The 18,398-nt window shown below is 49.7% G+C and overlaps 3 non-coding genes across 3 annotated transcripts; all 3 read right to left on the bottom strand.

The window, feature by feature from the left end:
* Positions 1 to 4,538: 4,538 nt before the first annotated feature.
* Positions 4,539 to 4,610, bottom strand: TRNAC-GCA (transfer RNA cysteine (anticodon GCA)). Its single transcript has one exon. It is a non-coding gene; the product is annotated as a tRNA-Cys (tRNA).
* Positions 4,611 to 11,432: 6,822 nt separating this feature from the next.
* TRNAC-GCA (transfer RNA cysteine (anticodon GCA)) lies at positions 11,433 to 11,504 on the bottom strand. Its single transcript has one exon. It is a non-coding gene; the product is annotated as a tRNA-Cys (tRNA).
* A 6,822-nt stretch (positions 11,505 to 18,326) lies between these two features.
* On the bottom strand, positions 18,327 to 18,398 carry TRNAC-GCA (transfer RNA cysteine (anticodon GCA)). Its single transcript has one exon. It is a non-coding gene; the product is annotated as a tRNA-Cys (tRNA).

Genomic DNA, 18,398 nt, shown 5'->3' with positions numbered 1-18,398 from the left:
TGTCTGCCTTCTTCTTCATAGCTGTCTGTGCCTCACGGAGATGGATCATGGTTTGGGCATGAACCTCAGTTAGATCGCGGGCACAAGCAGTAGCAGCAGGGGTGGCAGAAGGAAAGTCCGGAAGTAGAAGGGTGCGTGGGTGTTGGCCATACATGGAATAGAAAGGAGAAAAGCCGGTGGCCGAGTGCCATGCATTATTGTAGGCAAATTCAGCGAGATGGAGCAGATCGAACCAGGAGTCTTGATACTGAAGGGTCAGGCAGCGCAAAAACTGTTCTAGAGCCTGATTCACCCTTTCCGTCTGTCCATTACTTTCCGGGTGATAGGCCGAGGAGAAGCGAGCATCAATACCCAGGAGCTTGGTCAGAGAACGCCAAAAACAGGACGTGAATTGTGCTCCACGGTCTGATATGATGACTTGTGGGAGGCCGAAAAGACAAAAGACAGACCTAAAAAACAAACGGGCCAAGGTCGAGGCTGATGGCACGCCAATGCAGGGAATGAAACGGGCCATTTTAGTATAAGAATCAACGATGACCCAGATGGTATCATACCCCTGTCTGCGGGGTAAGTCTGTGATAAGGTCCATAGAGACCGTGTGCCATGGTTTGGGGGGAATGGGTAGAGGTTGGAGCAAACCCAAAGGACATCCCCTGCGTGATTTACATTGGGCACAGATCGCACAGGTGTTTACATAGTTCGCTACATCCCTTCCCATTGACGGCCACCAACACCAACGTCGTAATAACTCCAAGGTACGTTGTTGCCCTGGATGTCCGTTGATGGCAGCATCATGAGACCAGGCAAGTGCCTGATTGCATACATCGCTAGTGGGGAGGAATAATTTCCCTTGAATGAATGGCAGTCCCTCCTGAAGTGTAATGTCCCATTCAGTGAGTATGTGCCGGTGTTGGCAGGTCCAATCTTTAATCGTGGTAAGCATGGTTGGGGTCGGTGTACATAGGCAGATGACATGGCCCTTTCCCAATAATGTGTCCGGAAATGTGGAAAGCAATACTCCCCCAGGAGAACGTGAAAGTGCATCCGCTTTACCATGAGCGAATGCTGGCCTATGCTTTACCACAAAATCGAATGCGGCGAAGAATAAATGCCAACGCACCTGCCTACTGTTCACACATTTCAGAGAGGCAAGATCCTGCAGGTTTTTATGATCTGTGTACACCACCGTTTGATGCTTTGCCCCCATTAGATGGTGACGCCAGGTTTGAAGTGCATCCTTAATGGCTAACAGTTCCTTTTCTGTTACGGTATAATGGGACTCGGCTGTCGAGAATTTCCGTGAATGATAAGCTATAGGATGCAAAAGCCCAGTAGCAGAACAAGGTTGAGAAAGTATGGCACCTAACGCGAAAGAGGAGGCATCCGCCTCTACAACAAACGGAATCTCCGGGTAAGGGTGTTGTAGCACAGGGGCAGAAACAAACCTGGACTTGAGTGCCTCTAAGGCCCCTTGGTGGTCAGGTGTCCAGATGAAGGGGACATGAGGGCTGGTGAGGGCGGTCAGGGGAGAAACGATGGCAGAAAAGCCGGCGATGAATCGCCTGTAAAAGTTGGCAAAGCCGAGAAACGATTGGAGTTGTTTGAGTTTGACGGGGGTAGGCCACTCCGTGATTGCACGCACTTTTGTCTGATTCATGGTCAACCCACCGGGTGTAATGTGAAAACCCAGGAACTCTACTTCTTGAGAATGAAACAAACACTTTTCGGGTTTGGCGAACAAGGCGTTTCTTTTGAGGCGAGAGAGGACTTCTCTTACATGCCCGATATGGTCATCCAGAGAGGATGAGAAGATCAAGATATCATCTAAATAGACCACCATGAATACATCAAGAATGTCAGATAATACATCATTGATGAAGCGTTGGAATGTGGCAGGAGCGTTACAGAGCCCAAAGGGCATCACGGTGTACTCAAACAACCCCTGTCGAGAACAAAAGGCCGTTTTCCACTCGTCCCCACGCCGCATGCGGATCAGATTGTACACCCCTCTCAAGTCCAAACTTGGTAAAGATAGAAGCGGCCGTTAACTTATCTAACAGCGTAGAAATGAGTGGAATAGGATACCTGTTTTTGATGGTGATGGCATTCAACCGTCTATAGTCCACGCACGGGCGTAGATCACCTTCCTTCTTTGGCACAAAGAAAATGGGGCTAGCAGCTGGGGAACAGGAGGGACAGATATGACCTAGACGCAGAGCCTGCTGTATGTAATCCTTCAGGGCTTGTTCCTCGGAAGGTGACAACGAGTAGATCCTCCCCTTTGGTATGGGGGCATCTGGAATGAGATCAATAGGACAATTGTAGGCCCTATGCGGGGGCAAACCCTCCGTGGATGCCTTATCGAAAACCATGTGGAAATCTTGGTATTCAACAGGGATGCTAACCGAGATGGCCCCTACGGTATGTAATGTGGTAGCCTCTGCTGTGTCATCAGTGAGTCGGGAGGAGGCCATGGCGCCAATAATTGTGGCAGGAGAAACAAGGGAGTCTGGTTCTATCAGGCAAAAATGTTGACATAACTCTGACTCAAACGATACATGTCCTGTTCCCCAATTGATCAAAGGGTTATGTCGCCTCAACCAGGGGATACCTACAACGATACCGAACTGCGGTGTAGTGATGAGATCGAATGACAGGGTCTCTTTATGTGTGCCTTGTATTACCACCTCAAGAGGGGCCGTTTGATGTCTGATCGGGCCAGAAGTCAGGGACGTGCCATTGACTGCTTGTACGGGCTCAGGATGCTCCTTTTTGATTAAGTTAAGACTATGGGCTAAAGCGATGTCCATGAAGCAGCCAGTGGCCCCTGAATCGATCACAGGATAGACAGTGTGTGTGATCTCCCTGGTTGGTTTTAATAAGGCCTGCACTACTATGGGTCTGATTGGACCAAAGGCGGGTTCAGTGGGGGTCAATGAAGGGCTCGCTGGTGCCCCCTCTCTCATGGGCGAGCCTTCTGAAAAAACGGAGTCTTGTTTCTGGGACGTCGAGGGCATTCTTTCACATAGTGCCCGTTGAGTCCGCAATAAAAGCAGGTGTTATCTGTCCTCCGACGTTCCCTTTCAGTCGGTGTTATTGGACTGCGGATCCCGCCTATTTGCATGGGTTCGGGACTGGTAGATGGAGGTGCCGGGGAAGAGTAACTAGCAAATGTCGCTTCTGCCTTCTGCTCGGATCTGCGGGCGTCTAACTGCAGTGTGAGATCAACTAGATCCGAAAAAACAGAAGTCAGAGCAGGAACCACCGACAGAGCATCTTTCATGGCATTGGACAAGCCCCGGTAGAAAACGATCGCCTTTTTTTCCTCTGGCCAGGAAGTTTCTGCGGCCAATTGGTTAAAACGGGTGATATATTCTATCAATGTTTGCCTACCCTGTGTGAGATCAAGTAATTCCAGGTCCCGTGCCTGGGCCTTGTAACGGGTATTGAATACCTTTGCCATTTCTGCGACCAGCAGATCGAAATCGTATAAGGCAGGGTGATCGTTTTCCAACAATGGATTTGCCCAAGTGGCAGCTACCCCGGACAAATGAGACAGAAGGAAAGCGGCCTTAGTGACAGAGTCGGGAAAAGCTTGAGGTTTGCATAAGAAATGTAATTTACACTGATTTATGAAGGTGCGATATTTCCGGGGTTCACCCTGGAAGCGTTCTGGAGCAGCAAGAGGGGGAGTCAACGGGAGCAACACTGGAGTGGGAACGGGGGCTGAAGTCGGGGCAGGCTGGGCTGGAGAGGCAGGACCGGGTTCGTCATCATCACCGGGCAAGGGAAAACGTGTACTCTGGAGGGCATCAAGGCGGTGGTGAATGGCAGTCGTGGCAGTGGCCATGTCGGTCCTAAGGGCCTCTAGGGCCTGCATTAACGCGGTCACAGGGTCCCCGGCGGAGGGATTCATAGTCTGAACGAACCGGGAAGGCTTCACAGTCTGTTACAAAGTTGCCGGTCGTGCAGATATGAATATCTCCGTCCCCTAGTACCACACAGGCGATTATATGTGCTACAAGTGTCGCCTCCCCCCTACCGCCGCGTCCTACCAGTGAGTTGGGAAAGTAGGAACACCTGTGCTTTCAGTTTCCAAATGTATAGCTTAAACGAGACTGTGGGCACTGACGCTACTCTTTTAAGGCATGCATATGAATGGCACTGCTGGTAGTGCAGTGCTCACGATCAGAGAACCACATCTGAGACTGGATTCTTTGTAATTTGAGTGATGAGTCCTAAAGAAGAAATCTGCATAGGTAGCACAGCAGGTTAAGTGACCTTTGCAGCGATGTTATGTGTTAAGAGCTCCGTGTAAATACTGACTTCAGAGCTAAAAACAAAAACATGGATGTGATGTGTTCTTCTTTCGAGTTTTCAACCGTAGAGATATTTCAATTTAGAAAATTTAAGAAAGTATTTTAAAGTTCCACATTTCAGAGCAGCGACTGTTCACGGATGTCAGCTTTGCACAGAAAAGAAAGGCAATTCTTAATGAACTGAGAAAGTAAGTTTTAGAATAATAAATGATAAAAAGAAGGGGACACCCGGATTTGAACCGGGGACCTCTTGATCTGCAGTCAAATGCTCTACCACTGAGCTATATCCCCAGATGACAAAGGTGGGCCTCTGCTTTTTCTTAACCATTGTTTGTGCACGAAGTCAGCACAGGAGATTGTGCGAGAAAGGGCAGCAGCACGAGTATGAGAGTGACCAGAGAGATGCTTTCCCTCCTGATGGTTTTGCACTCTACTGACCAGGGAGAGGGGGCTTTGGTTGTTTGTTTATTCAATTTGTAGAGCGCACCTGACCCGAAGGTAGCAGGGCGCAGCAAGGAAATGCAAAGCTTACAAAGTTACAGAATGGTAAACAGTATACATTGACAAATGAGATACACAAAGTTAGAGCTCAGAATGTGTCGTTACAACATTTTAGCCAAATTATTTACATTGGGTTGTCTATAGTAAAGGGTAGAGAAGGGGAAAGAGGCAAGAGGTGCTATATAGGTCTATTAGGAAATGTGAGCGTAAGGAGACACGCGCTATGGGGCACTCAATATAAGGTGGGGAACAGCAGCTGTATTACTTTCTTTTCCTTCCACCATGTCCCGCTTCCTTTCCCAGTCCCTTCTCCCCCTACCCACTGGTTTGGTTTGTCCCTCTGTGATGTCACTTCCCCCCAGGGGCCCCTGTCCCATAAAGGCGCAACATAAGGCAAATGTGTTATGTTGGTTGGCGGTATAGTGCCATTACCTCCACGTCCCGCTTCCTTGTCTCAGTACTTACCTTTGAGAGGATCTCCCTCTGCCCAGAGCCCTTTCTAAGCTCTTCTTTGTTGGCTCTGCCCCTTCTCTGGAGGTATAACCGGCCCTTATGCAGGAGGCCTCAGTTTTTCTTCGTACCACCTGGAACATGATGAGCTTCCTGGCCATGCACAGCACAAAGGGTTAAGGTTGGTAGCCCTTTGTTACAAAGTTGCCAGTCGTGCAGATATGAATACCTCCGCCCCCAAGTACCACACAGGCGATTATATGAACACTGCCTGTGCAATCCTTGAGGCCACAGGTGTGGTAGTTCGTCGAGTCTGGAGTCAGGAACTGCCGGAAGAACCCTTTGAGCGCTGTAAGGCAAGGAGGGATTAGTACAAGGCGAAATGCAATTTTACAGAGTATCTAGGAATAGAAACTAAACGTTCTTACCTATGTGTACTGTATGTGTACTGTAGGACCACCCGGAAAGGAAGGAGAGTGATTGGACCTGAGCTCGGGTTCGGATAGGTTTCCACAACCTCTGGTATGATGATGGTAAGCACTGGAGTTTGAAGTGCTTGATCAGGCGAACGCCTAGTGAGAGGTCATAGGCCCAGGTTCCAAAAATCGTGGTTCGTGGAGAAAATCCGTTAATCAGGCCGTGGTCGAGTAAACCAAGAGTTCCAGAGCTAATCAAGGCAAGTTCAGGGTTCAGAGAAAGCAATCCTTTAGGCAGACCGCTGTCGAGTGACCAAAAGTTCCTGGTAAATTCGAAGCGTAGCAATGTCCAAGAGAAAGACCAGCTGTGAAGCAAGGTTTCGGTGTTTCTGAATGCATTTAAACCATTGGAGAAAATCACGTGATGCTCAACAAGGAAACGTTGAGGCGTGGGGGTCGTCACGTGATACCGATTGCGTTTGGTCTCCTCACGTGACGATCAGGTCCACACGAGCAACGGTGATTGCGGCCAAATGGGAACCTCCAATTACATTGCCAACGGAGAGAAGGGCGATAGACACCAAGCCTGCCATGGACCCCCCTGACATGACGAGTGCAATGGTGCCGCCTTGTCTGCGCACCCAGAGGTAAGCATCGGGGGCTACGTAATGTGGGTGTGTCGAAACGTGAGTCTGTGGGAAACATAGGAGTTCGTAAGGTAGAGGACGTGGAAGATGTAACAGAGTCCCCCCTCAAAGGCCCATGACCTTGTGGGCAGGAGGGATGGTCCTTATGGAAGCGCGCAACAAGAAGCGGGGCCTGGACGCCCCGAGATGGAACCCAAGAGCGCTCCTCCGGACCGTAGCCCAACCAGTCCACGAGGTATTGGAGCCGACCTCTGTGCAGACGGGAACCCAAAATGGCACTGACCTCAAAGACATCGGGTGTGGAGACTGAAACAGGAGCAGGTGGAGTATGGACCCGGGTAGGGGCAAGGTATGGTTTAAGGAGGGAAGTATGAAAAACCGGGTGTATACGCCAAGCAGATGGAATAGCAAGGCGCAAGGCTACAGGGTTCAGGACTTTAGCAATTCTGTAGGGGCCGACAAAGCGGGGCAGAAGTTTGCGACAGCCAGGGATGTGTACATGGCGAGTTGACAACCAAACACGGTCCCCTACATGATACACAGGTGCTACTGCTCGTTTCCTGTCTGCCTTCTTCTTCATAACTGTCTGTGCCTCACGGAGATGGATCATGGTTTGGGCATGAACCTCAGTTAGATCGCGGGCACAAGCAGTAGCAGCAGGGGTGGCAGAAGGAAAGTCCGGAAGTAGAAGGGTGCGTGGGTGTTGGCCATACATGGAATAGAAAGGAGAAAAGCCGGTGGCCGAGTGCCATGCATTATTGTAGGCAAATTCAGCGAGATGGAGCAGATCGAACCAGGAGTCTTGATACTGAAGGGTCAGGCAGCGCAAAAACTGTTCTAGAGCCTGATTCACCCTTTCCGTCTGTCCATTACTTTCCGGGTGATAGGCCGAGGAGAAGCGGGCATCAATACCCAGGAGCTTGGTCAGAGAACGCCAAAAACAGGACGTGAATTGTGCTCCACGGTCTGATATGATGACTTGTGGGAGGCCGAAAAGACAAAAGACAGACCTAAAAAACAAACGGGCCAAGGTCGGGGCTGATGGCACGCCAGTGCAGGGAATGAAACGGGCCATTTTAGTATAAGAATCAACGATGACCCAGATGGTATCATACCCCTGTCTGCGGGGTAAGTCTGTGATAAGGTCCATAGAGACCGTGTGCCATGGTTTGGGGGGAATGGGTAGAGGTTGGAGCAAACCCAAAGGACGTCCCCTGCGTGATTTACATTGGGCACAGATCGTACAGGTGTTTACATAGTTCGCTACATCCCTTCCCATTGACGGCCACCAACACCAACGTCGTAATAACTCCAAGGTACGTTGTTGCCCTGGATGTCCGTTGATGGCAGCATCATGAGACCAGGCAAGTGCCTGATTGCATACATCGCTAGTGGGGAGGAATAATTTCCCTTGAATGAATGGCAGTCCCTCCTGAAGTGTAATGTCCCATTCAGTGAGTATGTGCCGGTGTTGGCAGGTCCAATCTTTAATCGTGGTAAGCATGGTTGGGGTCGGTGTACATAGGCAGATGACATGGCCCTTTCCCAATAATGTGTCCGGAAATGTGGAAAGCAATACTCCCCCAGGAGAACGTGAAAGTGCATCCGCTTTACCATGAGCGAATGCTGGCCTATGCTTTACCACAAAATCGAATGCTGCGAAGAATAAATGCCAACGCACCTGCCTACTGTTCACACATTTCAGAGAGGCAAGATCCTGCAGGTTTTTATGATCTGTGTACACCACCGTTTGATGCTTTGCCCCCATTAGATGGTGACGCCAGGTTTGAAGTGCATCCTTAATGGCTAACAGTTCCTTTTCTGTTACGGTATAATGGGACTCGGCTGTCGAGAATTTCCGTGAATGATAAGCTATAGGATGCAAAAGCCCAGTAGCAGAACAAGGTTGAGAAAGTATGGCACCTAACGCGAAAGAGGAGGCATCCGCCTCTACAACAAACGGAATCTCCGGGTAAGGGTGTTGTAGCACAGGGGCAGAAACAAACCTGGACTTGAGTGCCTCTAAGGCCCCTTGGTGGTCAGGTGTCCAGATGAAGGGGACATGAGGGCTGGTGAGGGCGGTCAGGGGAGAAACGATGGCAGAAAAGCCGGCGATGAATCGCCTGTAAAAGTTGGCAAAGCCGAGAAACGATTGGAGTTGTTTGAGTTTGACGGGGGTAGGCCACTCCATGATTGCACGCACTTTTGTCTGATTCATGGTCAACCCACCGGGTGTAATGTGAAAACCCAGGAACTCTACTTCTTGAGAATGAAACAAACACTTTTCGGGTTTGGCGAACAAGGCGTTTCTTTTGAGGCGAGAGAGGACTTCTCTTACATGCCCGATATGGTCATCCAGAGAGGATGAGAAGATCAAGATATCATCTAAATAGACCACCACGAATACATCAAGAATGTCAGATAATACATCATTGATGAAGCGTTGGAATGTGGCAGGAGCGTTACAGAGCCCAAAGGGCATCACGGTGTACTCAAACAACCCCTGTCGAGAACAAAAGGCCGTTTTCCACTCGTCCCCACGCCGCATGCGGATCAGATTGTACGCCCCTCTCAAGTCCAAACTTGGTAAAGATAGAAGCGGCCGTTAACTTATCTAACAGCGTAGAAATGAGTGGAATAGGATACCTGTTTTTGATGGTGATGGCATTCAACCGTCTATAGTCCACGCACGGGCGTAGATCACCTTCCTTCTTTGGCACAAAGAAAAAGGGGCTAGCTGCTGGGGAACAGGAGGGACAGATATGACCTAGACGCAGAGCCTGCTGTATGTAATCCTTCAGGGCTTGTTCCTCGGAAGGTGACAACGAGTAGATCCTCCCCTTTGGTATGGGGGCATCTGGAATGAGATCAATAGGACAATTGTAGGCCCTATGCGGGGGCAAACCCTCCGTGGATGCCTTATCGAAAACCATGTGGAAATCTTGGTATTCAACAGGGATGCTAACCGAGATGGCCCCTACGGTATGTAATGTGGTAGCCTCTGCTGTGTCATCAGTGAGTCGGGAGGAGGCCATGGCGCCAAGAATTGTGGCAGGAGAAACAAGGGAGTCTGGTTCTATCAGGCAAAAATGTTGACATAACTCTGACTCAAACGATACATGTCCTGTTCCCCAATTGATCAAAGGGTTATGTCGCCTCAACCAGGGGATACCTACAACGATACCGAACTGCGGTGTAGTGATGAGATCGAATGACAGGGTCTCTTTATGTGTGCCTTGTATTACCACCTCAAGAGGGGCCGTTTGATGTCTGATCGGGCCAGAAGTCAGGGACGTGCCATTGACTGCTTGTATGGGCTCAGGATGCTCCTTTTTGATTAAGTTAAGACTATGGGCTAAAGCGATGTCCATGAAGCAGCCAGTGGCCCCTGAATCGATCACAGGATAGACAGTGTGTGTGATCTCCCTGGTTGGTTTTAATAAGGCCTGCACTACTACGGGTCTGATTGGACCAAAGGCGGGTTCAGTGGGGGTCAATGAAGGGCTCGCTGGTGCCCCCTCTCTCATGGGCGAGCCTTCTGAAAAAACGGAGTCTTGTTTCTGGGACGTCGAGGGCATTCTTTCACATAGTGCCCGTTGAGTCCGCAATAAAAGCAGGTGTTATCTGTCCTCCGACGTTCCCTTTCAGTCGGTGTTATTGGACTGCGGATCCCGCCTATTTGCATGGGTTCGGGACTGGTAGATGGAGGTGCCGGGGAAGAGTAACTAGCAAATGTCGCTTCTGCCTTCTGCTCGGATCTGCGGGCGTCTAACTGCAGTGTGAGATCAACTAGATCCGAAAAAACAGAAGTCAGAGCAGGAACCACCGACAGAGCATCTTTCATGGCATTGGACAAGCCCCGGTAGAAAACGATCACCTTTTTTTCCTCTGGCCAGGAAGTTTCTGCGGCCAATTGGTTAAAACGGGTGATATATTCTATCAATGTTTGCCTACCCTGTGTGAGATCAAGTAATTCCAGGTCCCGTGCCTGGGCCTTGTAATGGGTATTGAATACCTTTGCCATTTCTGCGACCAGCAGATCGAAATCGTATAAGGCAGGGTGATCGTTTTCCAACAATGGATTTGCCCAAGTGGCAGCTACCCCGGACAAATGAGACAGAAGGAAAGCGGCCTTAGTGACAGAGTCGGGAAAAGCTTGAGGTTTGCATAAGAAATGTAATTTACACTGATTTATGAAGGTGCGATATTTCCGGGGTTCACCCTGGAAGCGTTCTGGAGCAGCAAGAGGGGGAGTCAACGGGAGCAACACTGGAGTGGGAACGGGGGCTGAAGTCGGGGCAGGCTGGGCTGGAGAGGCAGGACCGGGTTCGTCATCATCACCGGGCAAGGGAAAACGTGTACTCTGGAGGGCATCAAGGCGGTGGTGAATGGCAGTCGTGGCAGTGGCCATGTCGGTCCTAAGGGCCTCTAGGGCCTGCATTAACGCGGTCACAGGGTCCCCGGCGGAGGGATTCATAGTCTGAACGAACCGGGAAGGCTTCACAGTCTGTTACAAAGTTGCCGGTCGTGCAGATATGAATATCTCCATCCCCTAGTACCACACAGGCGATTATATGTGCTACAAGTGTCGCCTCCGACCTACCGCCGCGTCCTACCAGTGAGTTGGGAAAGTAGGAACACCTGTGCTTTCAGTTTCCAAATGTATAGCTTAAACGAGACTGTGGGCACTGACGCTACTCTTTTAAGGCATGCATATGAATGGCACTGCTGGTAGTGCAGTGCTCACGATCAGAGAACCACATCTGAGACTGGATTCTTTGTAATTTGAGTGATGAGTCCTAAAGAAGAAATCTGCATAGGTAGCACAGCAGGTTAAGTGACCTTTGCAGCGATGTTATGTGTTAAGAGCTCCGTGTAAATACTGACTTCAGAGCTAAAAACAAAAACATGGATGTGATGTGTTCTTCTTTCGAGTTTTCAACCGTAGAGATATTTCAATTTAGAAAATTTAAGAAAGTATTTTAAAGTTCCACATTTCAGAGCAGCGACTGTTCACGGATGTCAGCTTTGCACAGAAAAGAAAGGCAATTCTTAATGAACTGAGAAAGTAAGTTTTAGAATAATAAATGATAAAAAGAAGGGGACACCCGGATTTGAACCGGGGACCTCTTGATCTGCAGTCAAATGCTCTACCACTGAGCTATATCCCCAGATGACAAAGGTGGGCCTCTGCTTTTTCTTAACCATCGTTTGTGCACGAAGTCAGCACAGGAGGTTGTGCAAGAAAGGGCAGCAGCACGAGTATGAGAGTGACCAGAGAGATGCTTTCCCTCCTGATGGTTTTGCACTCTACTGACCAGGGAGAGGGGGCTTTGGTTGTTTGTTTATTCAATTTGTAGAGCGCACCTGACCCGAAGGTAGCAGGGCGCAGCAAGGAAATGCAAAGCTTACAAAGTTACAGAATGGTAAACAGTATACATTGACAAATGAGATACACAAAGTTAGAGCTCAGAATGTGTCGTTACAACATTTTAGCCAAATTATTTACATTGGGTTGTCCATAGTAAAGGGTAGAGAAGGGGAAAGAGGCAAGAGGTGCTATATAGGTCTATTAGGAAATGTGAGCGTAAGGAGACACGCGCTATGGGGCACTCAATATAAGGTGGGGAACAGCAGCTGTATTACTTTCTTTTCCTTCCACCATGTCCCGCTTCCTTTCCCAGTCCCTTCTCCCCCTACCCACTGGTTTGGTTTGTCCCTCTGTGATGTCACTTCCCCCCGGGGCCCCTGTCCCATAAAGGCGCAACAGAAGGCAAATGTGTTATGTTGGTTGGCGGTATAGTGCCATTACCTCCACGTCCCGCTTCCTTGTCTCAGTACTTACCTTTGAGAGGATCTCCCTCTGCCCAGAGCCCTTTCTAAGCTCTTCTTTGTTGGCTCTGCCCCTTCTCTGGAGGTATAACCGGCCCTTATGCAGGAGGCCTCAGTTTTTCTTCGTACCACCTGGAACATGATGAGCTTCCTGGCCATGCACAGCACAAAGGGTTAAGGTTGGTAGCCCTTTGTTACAAAGTTGCCGGTCGTGCAGATATGAATACCTCCGCCCCCAAGTACCACACAGGCGATTATATGAACACTGCCTGTGCAATCCTTGAGGCCACAGGTGTGGTAGTTCGTCGAGTCTGGAGTCAGGAACTGCCGGAAGGACCCTTTGAGCGCTGTAAGGCAAGGAGGGATTAGTACAAGGCGAAATGCAATTTTACAGAGTATCTAGGAATAGAAACTAAACGTTCTTACCTATGTGTACTGTATGTGTACTGTAGGACCACCCGGAAAGGAAGGAGAGTGATTGGACCTGAGCTCGGGTTCGGATAGGTTTCCACAACCTCTGGTATGATGATGGTAAGCACTGGAGTTTGAAGTGCTTGATCAGGCGAACGCCTAGTGAGAGGTCATAGGCCCAGGTTCCAAAAATCGTGGTTCGTGGAGAAAATCCGTTAATCAGGCCGTGGTCGAGTAAACCAAGAGTTCCAGAGCTAATCAAGGCAAGTTCAGGGTTCAGAGAAAGCAATCCTTTAGGCAGACCGCTGTCGAGTGACCAAAAGTTCCTGGTAAATTCGAAGCGTAGCAATGTCCAAGAGAAAGACCAGCTGTGAAGCAAGGTTTCGGTGTTTCTGAATGCATTTAAACCATTGGAGAAAATCACGTGATGCTCAACAAGGAAACGTTGAGGCGTGGGGGTCGTCACGTGATACCGATTGCGTTTGGTCTCCTCACGTGACGATCAGGTCCACACGAGCAACGGTGATTGCGGCCAAATGGGAACCTCCAATTACATTGCCAACGGAGAGAAGGGCGATAGACACCAAGCCTGCCATGGACCCCCCTGACATGACGAGTGCAATGGTGCCGCCTTGTCTGCGCACCCCAGAGGTAAGCATCGGGGGCTACGTAATGTGGGTGTGTCGAAACGTGAGTCTGTGGGAAACATAGGAGTTCGTAAGGTAGAGGACGTGGAAGATGTAACAGAGTCCCCCCTCAAAGGCCCATGACCTTGTGGGCAGGAGGGATGGTCCTTATGGAAGCGCGCAACAAGAAGCGGGGCCTGGACGCCCCGAGATGGAACCCAAGAGCGCTCCTCCGGACCGTAGCCCAACCAGTCCACGAGGTATTGGAGCCGACCTCTGTGCAGACGGGAACCCAAAATGGCACTGACCTCAAAGACATCGGGTGTGGAGACTGAAACAGGAGCAGGTGGAGTATGGACCCGGGTAGGGGCAAGGTATGGTTTAAGGAGGGAAGTATGAAAAACCGGGTGTATACGCCAAGCAGATGGAATAGCAAGGCGCAAGGCTACAGGGTTCAGGACTTTAGCAATTCTGTAGGGGCCGACAAAGCGGGGCAGAAGTTTGCGACAGCCAGGGATGTGTACATGGCGAGTTGACAACCAAACACGGTCCCCTACATGATACACAGGTGCTACTGCTCGTTTCCTGTCTGCCTTCTTCTTCATAGCTGTCTGTGCCTCACGGAGATGGATCATGGTTTGGGCATGAACCTCAGTTAGATCGCGGGCACAAGCAGTAGCAGCAGGGGTGGCAGAAGGAAAGTCCGGAAGTAGAAGGGTGCGTGGGTGTTGGCCATACATGGAATAGAAAGGAGAAAAGCCGGTGGCCGAGTGCCATGCATTATTGTAGGCAAATTCAGCGAGATGGAGCAGATCGAACCAGGAGTCTTGATACTGAAGGGTCAGGCAGCGCAAAAACTGTTCTAGAGCCTGATTCACCCTTTCCGTCTGTCCATTACTTTCCGGGTGATAGGCCGAGGAGAAGCGGGCATCAATACCCAGGAGCTTGGTCAGAGAACGCCAAAAACAGGACGTGAATTGTGCTCCACGGTCTGATATGATGACTTGTGGGAGGCCGAAAAGACAAAAGACAGACCTAAAAAACAAACGGGCCAAGGTCGGGGCTGATGGCACGCCAGTGCAGGGAATGAAACGGGCCATTTTAGTATAAGAATCAACGATGACCCAGATGGTATCATACCCCTGTCTGCGGGGTAAGTCTGTGATAAGGTCCATAGAGACCGTGTGCCATGGTTTGGGGGGAATGGGTAGAGGTTGGAGCAAACCCAAAGGACGTCCCCTGCGTGATTTACATTGGGCACAGATCGTACAGGTGTTTACATAGTTCGCTACATCCCTTCCCATTGACGGCCACCAACACCAACGTCGTAATAACTCCAAGGTACGTTGTTGCCCTGGATGTCCGTTGATGGCAGCATCATGAGACCAGGCAAGTGCCTGATTGCATACATCGCTAGTGGGGAGGAATAATTTCCCTTGAATGAATGGCAGTCCCTCCTGAAGTGTAATGTCCCATTCAGTGAGTATGTGCCGGTGTTGGCAGGTCCAATCTTTAATCGTGGTAAGCATGGTTGGGGTCGGTGTACATAGGCAGATGACATGGCCCTTTCCCAATAATGTGTCCGGAAATGTGGAAAGCAATACTCCCCCAGGAGAACGTGAAAGTGCATCCGCTTTACCATGAGCGAATGCTGGCCTATGCTTTACCACAAAATCGAATGCGGCGAAGAATAAATGCCAACGCACCTGCCTACTGTTCACACATTTCAGAGAGGCAAGATCCTGCAGGTTTTTATGATCTGTGTACACCACCGTTTGATGCTTTGCCCCCATTAGATGGTGACACCAGGTTTGAAGTGCATCCTTAATGGCTAACAGTTCCTTTTCTGTTACGGTATAATGGGACTCGGCTGTCGAGAATTTCCGTGAATGATAAGCTATAGGATGCAAAAGCCCAGTAGCAGAACAAGGTTGAGAAAGTATGGCACCTAACGCGAAAGAGGAGGCATCCGCCTCTACAACAAACGGAATCTCCGGGTAAGGGTGTTGTAGCACAGGGGCAGAAACAAACCTGGACTTGAGTGCCTCTAAGGCCCCTTGGTGGTCAGGTGTCCAGATGAAGGGGACATGAGGGCTGGTGAGGGCGGTCAGGGGAGAAACGATGGCAGAAAAGCCGGCGATGAATCGCCTGTAAAAGTTGGCAAAGCCGAGAAACAATTGGAGTTGTTTGAGTTTGACGGGGGTAGGCCACTCCGTGATTGCACGCACTTTTGTCTGATTCATGGTCAACCCACCGGGTGTAATGTGAAAACCCAGGAACTCTACTTCTTGAGAATGAAACAAACACTTTTCGGGTTTGGCGAACAAGGCGTTTCTTTTGAGGCGAGAGAGGACTTCTCTTACATGCCCGATATGGTCATCCAGAGAGGACGAGAAGATCAAGATATCATCTAAATAGACCACCACGAATACATCAAGAATGTCAGATAATACATCATTGATGAAGCGTTGGAATGTGGCAGGAGCGTTACAGAGCCCAAAGGGCATCACGGTGTACTCAAACAACCCCTGTCGAGAACAAAAGGCCGTTTTCCACTCGTCCCCACGCCGCATGCGGATCAGATTGTACGCCCCTCTCAAGTCCAAACTTGGTAAAGATAGAAGCGGCCGTTAACTTATCTAACAGCGTAGAAATGAGTGGAATAGGATACCTGTTTTTGATGGTGATGGCATTCAACCGTCTATAGTCCACGCACGGGCGTAGATCACCTTCCTTCTTTGGCACAAAGAAAATGGGGCTAGCAGCTGGGGAACAGGAGGGACAGATATGACCTAGACGCAGAGCCTGCTGTATGTAATCCTTCAGGGCTTGTTCCTCGGAAGGTGACAACGAGTAGATCCTCCCCTTTGGTATGGGGGCATCTGGAATGAGATCAATAGGACAATTGTAGGCCCTATGCGGGGGCAAACCCTCCGTGGATGCCTTATCGAAAACCATGTGGAAATCTTGGTATTCAACAGGGATGCTAACCGAGATGGCCCCTATGGTATGTAATGTGGTAGCCTCTGCTGTGTCATCAGTGAGTCGGGAGGAGGCCATGGCGCCAAGAATTGTGGCAGGAGAAACAAGGGAGTCTGGTTCTATCAGGCAAAAATGTTGACATAACTCTGACTCAAACGATACATGTCCTGTTCCCCAATTGATCAAAGGGTTATGTCGCCTCAACCAGGGGATACCTACAACGATACCGAACTGCGGTGTAGTGATGAGATCGAATGACAGGGTCTCTTTATGTGTGCCTTGTATTACCACCTCAAGAGGGGCCGTTTGATGTCTGATCGGGCCAGAAGTCAGGGACGTGCCATTGACTGCTTGTACGGGCTCAGGATGCTCCTTTTTGATTAAGTTAAGACTATGGGCTAAAGCGATGTCCATGAAGCAGCCAGTGGCCCCTGAATCGATCACAGGATAGACAGTGTGTGTGATCTCCCTGGTTGGTTTTAATAAGGCCTGCACTACTATGGGTCTGATTGGACCAAAGGCGGGTTCAGTGGGGGTCAATGAAGGGCTCGCTGGTGCCCCCTCTCTCATGGGCAAGCCTTCTGAAAAAACGGAGTCTTGTTTCTGGGACGTCGAGGGCATTCTTTCACATAGTGCCCGTTGAGTCCGCAATAAAAGCAGGTGTTATCTGTCCTCCGACGTTCCCTTTCAGTCGGTGTTATTGGACTGCGGATCCCGCCTATTTGCATGGGTTCGGGACTGGTAGATGGAGGTGCCGGGGAAGAGTAACTAGCAAATGTCGCTTCTGCCTTCTGCTCGGATCTGCGGGCGTCTAACTGCAGTGTGAGATCAACTAGATCCGAAAAAACAGAAGTCAGAGCAGGAACCACCGACAGAGCATCTTTCATGGCATTGGACAAGCCCCGGTAGAAAACGATCGCCTTTTTTTCCTCTGGCCAGGAAGTTTCTGCGGCCAATTGGTTAAAACGGGTGATATATTCTATCAATGTTTGCCTACCCTGTGTGAGATCAAGTAATTCCAGGTCCCGTGCCTGGGCCTTGTAACGGGTATTGAATACCTTTGCCATTTCTGCGACCAGCAGATCGAAATCGTATAAGGCAGGGTGATCGTTTTCCAACAATGGATTTGCCCAAGTGGCAGCTACCCCGGACAAATGAGACAGAAGGAAAGCGGCCTTAGTGACAGAGTCGGGAAAAGCTTGAGGTTTGCATAAGAAATGTAATTTACACTGATTTATGAAGGTGCGATATTTCCGGGGTTCACCCTGGAAGCGTTCTGGAGCAGCAAGAGGGGGAGTCAACGGGAGCAACACTGGAGTGGGAACGGGGGCTGAAGTCGGGGCAGGCTGGGCTGGAGAGGCAGGACCGGGTTCGTCATCATCACCGGGCAAGGGAAAACGTGTACTCTGGAGGGCATCAAGGCGGTGGTGAATGGCAGTCGTGGCAGTGGCCATGTCGGTCCTAAGGGCCTCTAAGGCCTGCATTAACGCGGTCACACGGTCCCCGGCGGAGGGATTCATAGTCTGAACGAACCGGGAAGGCTTCACAGTCTGTTACAAAGTTGCCGGTCGTGCAGATATGAATATCTCCATCCCCTAGTACCACACAGGCGATTATATGTGCTACAAGTGTCGCCTCCCCCCTACCGCCGCGTCCTACCAGTGAGTTGGGAAAGTAGGAACACCTGTGCTTTCAGTTTCCAAATGTATAGCTTAAACGAGACTGTGGGCACTGACGCTACTCTTTTAAGGCATGCATATGAATGGCACTGCTGGTAGTGCAGTGCTCACGATCAGAGAACCACATCTGAGACTGGATTCTTTGTAATTTGAGTGATGAGTCCTAAAGAAGAAATCTGCATAGGTAGCACAGCAGGTTAAGTGACCTTTGCAGCGATGTTATGTGTTAAGAGCTCCGTGTAAATACTGACTTCAGAGCTAAAAACAAAAACATGGATGTGATGTGTTCTTCTTTCGAGTTTTCAACCGTAGAGATATTTCAATTTAGAAAATTTAAGAAAGTATTTTAAAGTTCCACATTTCAGAGCAGCGACTGTTCACGGATGTCAGCTTTGCACAGAAAAGAAAGGCAATTCTTAATGAACTGAGAAAGTAAGTTTTAGAATAATAAATGATAAAAAGAAGGGGACACCCGGATTTGAACCGGGGACCTCTTGATCTGCAGTCAAATGCTCTACCACTGAGCTATATCCCC

Source organism: Ambystoma mexicanum, chromosome 1p (assembly GCF_040938575.1).
Source record: "Ambystoma mexicanum isolate Mex_15411 chromosome 1p, UKY_AmexF1_1, whole genome shotgun sequence".
NCBI lineage: Eukaryota > Metazoa > Chordata > Amphibia > Caudata > Ambystomatidae > Ambystoma > Ambystoma mexicanum.
The sequence above is the reverse complement of the archived record's forward strand: the minus strand, read 5'-3'. Positions and strand labels throughout refer to the sequence as shown.